Genomic DNA, 10,165 nt, shown 5'->3' on the forward strand with positions numbered 1-10,165 from the left:
GCTCCCCACTTACTTTTCTTTTTTTCCCTTTCAAAATACCTTTTAATGCCATCAATTTAGTCTTATCATAAGTTTCATTTAATAGAGATATCCCACTAGAACAATTTTTAGTTAGCTGAAACCAGTCATGTAAATATTTACAATTTTCGTTTCCATAGTTAAAACACATAAAATATACAGGTGTTCCCTTTTAGGGATTTGATCTTGCTTGTTTATCTTTGCTCCCATTTTTCCTGTTTTGTAAATAAATAATAAAAATGTTAGGCTTACCTTACAACTCCTGGATTCTTGCAGTTCTGAAAACAGAAAATAACTGTAGTAATCCACACACCATACAGGGAGGGAAGATAGGAAGTCTGTCAGTGTGTGACAACAGAGGAGAGATTTCGATCAGCTTTTTCCCAAAGCACCCCATTGCTTTCATCTGGCATAAGCTCAAAAGTTACAACTTCAGGATTGAGATGGAATAAGGGGGCGGATAGGTGCTGTGTCCAGAACTGACCACTCTTTTGGACCCTCTGAGGGTACTTTTATGCAATCACACTTAAGTCCCAGCGTGCTATGGGCTCATGAATTTATTTTAACAATGCATTATTTTACATCCTATCATGCTGTAGGCTCATGAATTTGTTTTAACAGTATGTAGTCTACATCCCAATCATGCTATGGGCTCATGAACTTGTATAGTTTACGTCCCAATCATGGTGTGGGTTCATGAATTTGTTTTAACTGTATCTTTAACTTTTAACTTTTTTTCTTTTTTTCATTCGTACATTTATACATTGACAGAATAAAACATCTCTCATACCTCTTACCTTCCAATTTTGAGGGTACCGCCCTCAACACAAGGTGTGTTAATTTGTCTTTTAATGTATGTGCACATACATTTATTATCTTCATTTGCTGTGGGGTCCTCTCACTATTACTTGTATACCTTACAAACAATTCAGTCAAACAAAAACAAAGTCATGCACTTATGCTACATTTTGCTAAAATTGTCTAAAAGAGAAAGAGAAAAAAAACACAAACCAACCCTTTTTCCTTACAAAATAATTTCCCTGCCAAAGCTAGTATGTTTGCACACCATGAATAGCTGCACATCTGAGTCTCTGACTATTCCATACAAAGCAGTGTGGAATTCACAGAAAATCTGTGATGGGCCCTATTCCAGAACCGCCTTGCAGCAATACCAAAGTTCAGACCCGAGTCACAGCACCAAAATGTTAAAGTCATAAATAAATAACATTAAGAATCTACCTTATATGCCTTCAGTCACGAACAACAGTTCAGGATGTACAAACAGAAATGTTTTATTTACTGAGCTGGGAGACAATCTTCATAGCAGTTGGTAAATTAGTCTCACTTAACAGAGAAAAACTATTTTTATACATTTTTCTTATCAAACTTATCATGCAGTTTTCTTACGTTATAATGACTCAATCAAATGAAAGACTTTGCAAATGTCCTCATCCCTTGTGATTTTTGCCTTGGACTTCACATGAACACCTTCCTATACATGACCCACCTGCTTTCAAGAAGTCTTGTTTTATGACCTTGGATGTTTCAAACCTTCCCTAGCAACAACACACTCCTAGCCTGGAGGAGTCAGGCTAACAAATTCCTTTTACAGTAGCTAACATGCCTCAACTTCATACAACACTTACTTTTTCCTTGTTACATATGAAAAGAATGCAATTGAGACACAGCAGTAACTCTAGTTTATGACGCTGTATTGTTTTACAGCCCTGCATACAAATTATGTTTGCTTTTTAACAATCATATTATAGCATCATTAATAAAACTGAAATTAATATACATTTTAATAAGCTGATCTTGTCCCATAACACTACCAGTACCTGTAGCAAGTAGGGGTCTATATTTTCTACCCATTCATTATAGACTGCCCTTGTAATTTCCTGTACTAAAGGTACTGGATATCCTCTATCAATAAACATCCAGGAAATATATTCTAACTCTTCTTCCAAATCTTCTTTTCTGCACATCATCCTTGCCACACATATACACTGACCCTTAATCAAACTCCTTTTCTTTATACTATTTCTATTTTTGAGCAACTACACACCACATAGTCACATGTCTTTAGTTTATTGGTTGTGCTGGCGACTTTGGGCCATTTTCTTTTTGTTATTTTTTGAGAAATACTTATCACCATTGATGGAGGATGCATTCAGCTGTTATGAAGACTGAACCAAGAATAACCTAATTTAGGCCAAACGCTACTGGAGCATGCTAATTCCAAATAGAGAAAACACAGTAGACCAGAGAAAAGTTGTGCATTGACTTGAAGAACAGCAAAGAAATCAGGTCCCTGAGCTTGAGTTCCAAAAAAAGAAGTAAGGTTAAGAACCAACTTGATATTTCATGCTTACAGAATTATAAAGTAGAGTTGCTAAAGGACCACCTTGCAGACTATTGCCTACACCTTTTTTGATCTATAGATCAAATACCAGAACCTGCAAGTTAAATGTCAGTCACAGAATATAACTCAGCTTAAATGTTGAGTGGTTACAAGCTCAACTCACAGAATCTGAGAACAAGTGTAAGGATCATAAAGACTTTAGCTTGTAATTTTCCTAAAACAAAAGGAAGGCAGTACAGCACCATCTGTACAGCAGAAGAATGCTGAATTGAGAATATAAACAAGTGAATTTCATGTTGCCATGAAACACATGAGAGGGTTGCTCAAGGAAAGGAGTTTATTATTTTGAAATTTGAATGTGACGAATTAAAGAGGCAATGGCAAATTTGGAAGAAACGCGTAATGGAATACAAATGTGTTAATCTAATGTATGGAGAGAAAATGAATTGCCCTACAAAGGGCATGAAATAACTCCAACATGTAGAAATGTGGAAGCTGAGCATAACTAGAATGAGGTTCATGAGGAAAAACTTTTCCATCTGGTGGATGAGATGATGGCACAGAGTAAAAATCATGAGGAAATAAAATGAAAGTAAGAAAAAAATCAGAGACTCTCAGCCAGGAGTCTGAGGTCACTGATATAGGAAATTATTTACCATACTAGAAGAGTGTACTTCAAAATGAAATGTCAACATTGTTTCTGGAGCTTGAATTTGCATGGATGTGCATCCATTAGAGCGAGACAGAGAAAGGGAAATATAGATGAGATGACTGCACAAGCTAATTAGAATAAATAAGAGGCTATTAAGACAATTGACACTTTAACCACTAAATCAAATTTATTTTTATTATTTATTTATTTATTTATTTTATTTCACATTTGTTGACCAGGTTTGTCCAACTGAGCTGATAGCCCTTTTTCAGCAGAGGCCCAGGGAGAAAAGCTCCAGTTTACATAATAAAATGGTAGAAAAAGGAAGTACATCAATGATTGAAAGTAATGCATTAATAATTTGGAGAAAAGCTCCAGGTAAACATTTGTTAGCAACATATTAATAGTATTCAAATTAGACAGTTGAGTACAGACAAGTTTAAATGAATTTACACTTACTAGTAGTATTGAGTACAGAGGTTAAGTTACAAACTAGACAGATGCAAGTGCACTTGGGTTCACATAGAGCAAACTTTGGTTCAGAGATGGGGTTGTAGAAGAAACGCAGTGTAGTTAGGAAGTATTGATTGAAGGAGTTATAGTATACAGATAGTTGAGTGGGGTGATAGAGTGGAATTGTGTTTAGGTTGAGAAAGAAAAAGTGAGATTATGTAGTTAGGGGAGAAGTTGTATATCAGTTTACAATAGGCAAATGAGGTGCAATAGGAGAAATGGGAAGGAGAAAATAGGTAAGGAAGGCTGAGTATTTGAGACTATGTTAAGGAGGCTGTGTGCAATTGCAGGACCATAGACTGCTCAGGTATTATTTTAAGGGTGATTTGAATTCTTTTGCATTATTGAGTCTCCTGATTTCTCAAGGGTAGTTTGTTCCATGATTTGGCAGGGTTGTAGCTGTAAAGGTTGCAGCCAGTTTTATTCTTTGGTTGATGGGTTTGAAGTAGGTCTTGGTCAGAGCTCTGTAGGGTCCTGGAAGAATTGTAGTATGAGATGAGGGGGGATAGGCTGGGACAGAACTTTGGTTGATACAAAATGGAATGAATAACTGTAAGTTGTGAGAGAAGAAGCTGATGGGGAAATTCAAGCCAGTGTAAGGTTTTTAGAGAGAGAGAGAGAGACAGTGATGTGATTTGTAACTAAAGTTTGCTGCAAATCTGTCAATTTTGTTATAGGTAGATTCTAACTTATTGAGGAGTGATGAGTTAAGGTTAGTTAGGATTTGGCAGCTATAAATAAGACTTGGTAGTAGATAAGCATGAGAGAGTGATGTCCTTGCTTTATTAGTGAGGAACGTTTTATTTCTGTATAAGAGCCCCAGTTTTCACTGTGTTTTAGAGATGCTGCTGTTAACATGTAGATCAACGTTTAGTTGGTCATCGATTAAGACACCTAAGAGTTTAGTGGATGGTTTGACTGTGATTGGTGTGTTGTTTAGGGAGAGTATGGAGAAGGAAGATTTAAGATTGTTAAGGTTTTTGGGGAGAAACAGTAAGAGTTTGGTTTTATTAGGATTCAGTATAAGTTGGTTGTTGGATAGCCAAGTTTCAAGTGAGATAAAGGAAGACTGAGTAAGTGAGAGAAGTTCAGTTGGGGTGTTGGTGATAGAGATAACTGAGGAGTCATCAGCATATTGGACAAGTGATGACTGAGGGCAAGATGTATAGAGTAAGTTAATGAAGATATTGAAGAGAAGTGGACCAAGTATAGAGCCTTGGGCAACACCGGTTTTAACAGGTAGGAGTGGGAGAGAGCAGAGAGACATTTTACAGATTGTTGTCGATCTGAGAGATAGTTGGAAAACCATTCTATAGTAGGGGTAGAGAAGTTGAGGTTAGTCAGTTTGTTTAGAAGGAGAGAGTGGGAGACTGTGTCAAAAGTTTTTGAGAGATCTAGGAATAAGCAGGAGACCAGTTTGTTACTGTCTCTTGCTTCAGAGATAGCGTTAGTGAAGGACAGGAGGGCTGAGTTGGTACTGTGTTTTGGGTGAAAGCCTTGCTGAGTAGGGGTAAGGAGATTTTCTTGTGAATGCATTTTCCAGGATTTTAGAGAGAGGTGAAAGGATAGCTACAGGTCTGAAGTTGGAGATTTCTGAAGAGTTACCTCCTTTATGTATAGGTATAGTGTATAAGCCCTTCCAGATAGTGGGGACTGTAGATTCAGAGATGGCGCAGTTTATGAGAATGGATACAGGAAGAGCTAGAGAGTTTGCTGCTACTTGAAGGAAGTAGGGAGGAATGTTGGCAGAAAGAGAACAGGGTTTTAGTTTGCCGAGTAGAGTTTTGCTGTAGCTGGTAGGTGCACGTTTGAGAGAGAATGGATTACTGGAGTTTGAGGAGACAGTAGGGATAAGAGAGGTTACAGTGTTGGTATTTAGGGAGTTGGAGGGTAACATCTTCTTGACAGATTCAATAAAGTGAGAGTTGAAGATAGTTGCAGTTTCTTGTGGTGTTTTTGTAGGGCAGGGGTTTGGAGAGAAAGGGTTGCCAGGATGGAGAATTTGATTAAATGCATGCCAAATTTAGAGGGACTCAACTTTTGAGCAGTTGGTGGGTTTTGATAGAATTCTTTTTTGTCCTTGTTGATTTGTTTTTTTGTCAGATTTCTAAGTTCCTTGTATTTTTGTAGGTGGAAGGGTAGCTTGGATTTTACCCATATTTTCCATATTTTGTCCCTTGATTTCATTAGGTTACAGTGCAGACTAGTGCTAGTGAGTTTAGGATATTTAGGAAAGTGGCGTTAAAAGTTTATATTGCCTGATCCAGGGACTTATGATTCAGAAAGGACCAGTTGATTTTGGAGAGAAGGGAATTGAGAGATTCAGGTTGGAATTTAGTTAGCTTGCAACATGTGATGTATCTGTGCAGACGTGGGGTATGGGGAGTAGATCGGAGAACTTTTACAGGGGAGTGGTCACTTAGGGAGTCAGGTAGAGTTGTAGAGTTGTGATATTTCAGTGGGTCTGAGACTAGCAACCAGTCAAAAAGGGAGCTGGAAGTGTGAGATTTATTGGCATGGGTAGGAGTGGAGATTAGTTGATTGAAGCCTTGTAGGTTGATTGATTCACTAGGGTTAGGTGAGCAAAGGGATAACTAGTTTATGTTAACGTCACCAAGGAGGATGATTTCATTGTGATATGATGAGAGAGGTAGGAGAGAAAACTTTCCGGTATGGGGATATTGCCCCCAGGTGGAATATATATTACTACTATAGTGACCATGATATAATTGTTTAGATTAAGGTTGGCAATCAGGATTTTGTTTGGAAGGAAGGATGGAATTTGTTTGTCTAGGAGTGAAAGAGTAAGGTGATTGGCATAGGCAATGGCTACTCCACCACCTTTTCTCTTCTGATGATCAAGTCAAAGTATATTATACCCAGGAGGGAGAATGGCTTTATCAAGAACCTGTGGCTTTAGCCAAGTTTCAGTGAGAGTGATAATATCAGGGGAATAGTTGGCTAGCCAAGCATGAAGTTCACTGACTTTATTTAGTACACTTCTAGTGTTCATAGCTTAGAAAGATAAGTGTTTTTTGGGAGGGATAGGTTGGCCTGAGAGTGTGAGAGGAGAATGGTTTATGGGAGAGGAAGGGGATGGGCCGGGATTTGGATGGATATTACCTGGGAACAGTAAGGTTTTTGTGAGGATGTAACTGCGTAGAAGAGTGGGGTAACAGCTAGTGTATTTAGGTTTATTTCTTGGTTAGTAATTCGCAGTAGGATGACGTTTAATTTTGAGAAGTAAAGAAGTATGAGGATCAGTGGTAGAGAAGTTAATGAAGCAGTGCAGTGGGTGAGGAGGAATTTTAATAGGTGAATAGCTTTGAGTGAGGTCTATGGGAGTTAGTTGGATTTCATAGGAGGTTAGAAAGTAAACGAGTAGTAGGGAAGGGAGATAAAGGGATATGTAGATTCTGTTATATGAAAAAAGAAAAGAAAACAATAGTAGTAAGATAAAGTTAGATAACTGATTAAAAGGCAATGAAGGAGTGGAAGAAGATATAAGCAGTGGATGGGTAGTTGAAAATTGAGAGAACTAGTCGTAAAGGTAGAGGGAGATAGGTAGTGCTGTAGGAATTGGAGTTAAATATGCAAATGTGGGGATGAGGATGAGTCTTCAATTGTTGTGAGGAGAGGTCATGGGATGGTTTAGGGGAGGAGAATGTGGTTGGTTAACTATAAATGTAAAAATATGGGGGGGTAGGGTAGGGGGGTGGAGTGAGCCCGAGCATTAGCGAGGGTGAATGGAGCAGGGCTACACCCAAGGTAGCGAGCTATCCGAGAGACTGTCTGTAAAGAAAAATACGGTAAGACCAGTGGGGGGAGATTGTGTTGCAGTCACAAGGCTATGTAGAGAACAGACAAGAAGAGGCCAGTTTTATAGCAGGTATGGCATTAAAATCACAAGAGGGGACTATGTGAGAAAGGCTAGCAGCTTGCAAGTTTGTAGGAGGGAAATAGTACTGGGAAAGAAATTATGTGCCAAAAACATGCAGAGATGGAAGAGTTAGAAGGGGAGTTAATTCAGACAGAAATGCTAAATAGTAAAAATAGGGGCAAGGGAGAAGGTAATGGTGAGAATTGAAGTCTAAAACTGATAGGTAATAGCAGAAATTGAGGAAGGAGGGAGGGGGCAGAGGAGAAGGTTCCCGTGGCAAGGAGTTAGCCGAAACTTTGCACTATAGTGAAGCAGTTTACAAAATGCTACACCAAAATGTATGACAAAAGCACCTTATCACATACAGTGATTAACTCAGGTAGTAGGAATGTGCCTTTTTCATTGGCAGATAGCCAGGTATTGGCTGTTGAGCAGGGACTGTGTAGCTTGAGTGTTAATTGACTTTGGGTTGTTGGTCACCTGGGAGGTGATACAGGCAGCAGTTCCTAAAAGAGAAAAATAAAGGGGAGAAGAAAATATAAGCAGATTGAAAGATAAATAATATGTTTAGCATCCTGAAGTGGTTATAGAAAGAGAAGTCAAGTGGAAAAAGTTGAGAAAGTAGGGTTAGTGAAGATATAGTATGAGAGAGGCGAAAAGTAAATAGGATTGGAGTGTAGGTGAAACAATGGAGCCACTAATGCTTGTGTTAGTTTTACTACATCAGGCTTAAATATTTACACCAAATTCTAACCATAGCTAGCAATAAACAGTAGATACAAACAAACAGTGCTAAGTGTATCACTAGTAAATCCAGGCAGTATATACCAAGAAACACTGGCCACCTGTATATTGTAACAAATTCTAGCTATTGCAGTCTTATAGAAGCTACACAAAAAACTGCACAGAAAGGGACAGTGCCAGGCATATACATATGTTCCCTGTAGTACCCATAAATTACAGGGTAAAATGAAGCATTTGCACTTACATACACTCAGTGCGTACATCAATAATTGCAGTAAGAAGCAATCAACAAATCGCACATAGTTCAGAGTATTGTCTAAGCAGTAATTTAAAAACCATAAGTCTGAAGTAATGCTAACACTGTTACAGCAAAACTGTATCACTGTTTTCATTTCAGAAAGCAACCTTTGGATCTGGGGGATTCATGGATGTAATCTACTGGCTGATACTATACTTATATAGGATATCAGAATGGTTTACTTACATTCAGTCAAGTCACTCTCCAGTGAGTTTTCCTTCAATGATTTGTTTTTTACATTGACAGTCATCACTCAAAAATACTACGAAAAAACATACATAATTCATAGTCACACATTTGTCATTAGTAGAGAAAAGTGAAAAACTCCACTAAAGTGCATTAAAAATGTGGTTTCAGTGAAAAAAATCACAGTAAAGATGCTCAAAGTACACCCAAGAGTTTGTGATAACAAAGCTGAACCCTCGGATGGCAGTAGTGTATGCCAAAAGATCTAGCATTTTTTAAACATGCAGGAGTCTAATTTATCTGTAAGAAAATGTGACAAAGCTATTAGCCTTAGTGCAGACTCTGCACCTCTGTTCAGATTGAACAGAATGAGGTACAGACTGTTGGGTCTTTGGAAAAATATCGCAAGAGATATAGTTATGGCTTATAAACTGAACTAAAGTGATAAGGCACATAGTTTTGAATTCCTATTTCAAGAAGTTCTTCAGTACAGTGGGCTGCTTGGTGCATTGAACTCAGGAAATGCTAAGCAGAACTTGAAACTGGTGAATGAAAAACAGTCGTAGTATTTTGAATTCGTATCCTGTATTGTAATCCACAGTCCTTGAATTTTCTACTGAGATTCTGATTTTTCATGATTAATCTTTACTGCCTAGGAACTAGAGAGAGAGATGTTAAACAACACAAGCTGGCAATGACAATTCATTACAGAAGGACCAACAATAAATCTGCACTAGAAAATTCAAGGACTGTGGATTACAATACAGGATACGAATTCAAAATACTACGACTTGCAGGTTAAAAACTGTATCCAGAGTAAAGCACAGAAGTTCATTGTTGATTTATGACAAGTTTGTAGGAAATGGAGTAAAGTTAGACTACAAATAAAAGTTGTCATATTATTCTGATATGGTTCACGAAAAAAATTATGCTCTTAAGCAGGAGAAAAAAATGAATTAACTAAACATGAAAAAGGAAAAAAACTGAAAAGGAGAAAAATGCAAAGGTGATTTCTTACCTGCAAGAGGCCTTTGAGAAGACTTTGGGGGGAAAATGTGGTATTATGAAGCAGTTTGAAGAGTTGAAGCCTAAGAAAGAAATCAAGCTATACACATCATGTAGCTAATTCATTATAGTGAAAAATAACCTTGGTGCTAGCAGATTTGCTTTTAAACGTATGCCAAAGGAGAGGGGATTTTTCACCATGGCAGAGCCATTCTTGGACTTGATGAGCTTGAATGAGTCCTGAAGGATAGGATTTGTGATTATAGCCCCTTACCAATGTTTTCATGATTCACACTACAGTGTATCATAAACACCTTGGACTTGGAAAAGTATGGTGGTAGTCAGGTGACCATCTATTGTATCAGAAAAGAGCAACTAGATTAGCAGTTCCCAGCAGACTGATAAGTCTTTGTCTGGGGTTAAGACTTGAACAGTACTATTATCTAAAGAGGCTTTAGAAGACTTCCTGCTAAAGGATGGAATTATTTACAGACAGAGTCAACTAAA

The sequence above is a fragment of the Protopterus annectens genome, chromosome 8.part1 (genome assembly GCF_019279795.1).
Source record: "Protopterus annectens isolate FY-2018-M chromosome 8.part1, PAN1.0, whole genome shotgun sequence".
Classification (NCBI taxonomy): Eukaryota; Metazoa; Chordata; order Ceratodontiformes; family Protopteridae; genus Protopterus; species Protopterus annectens.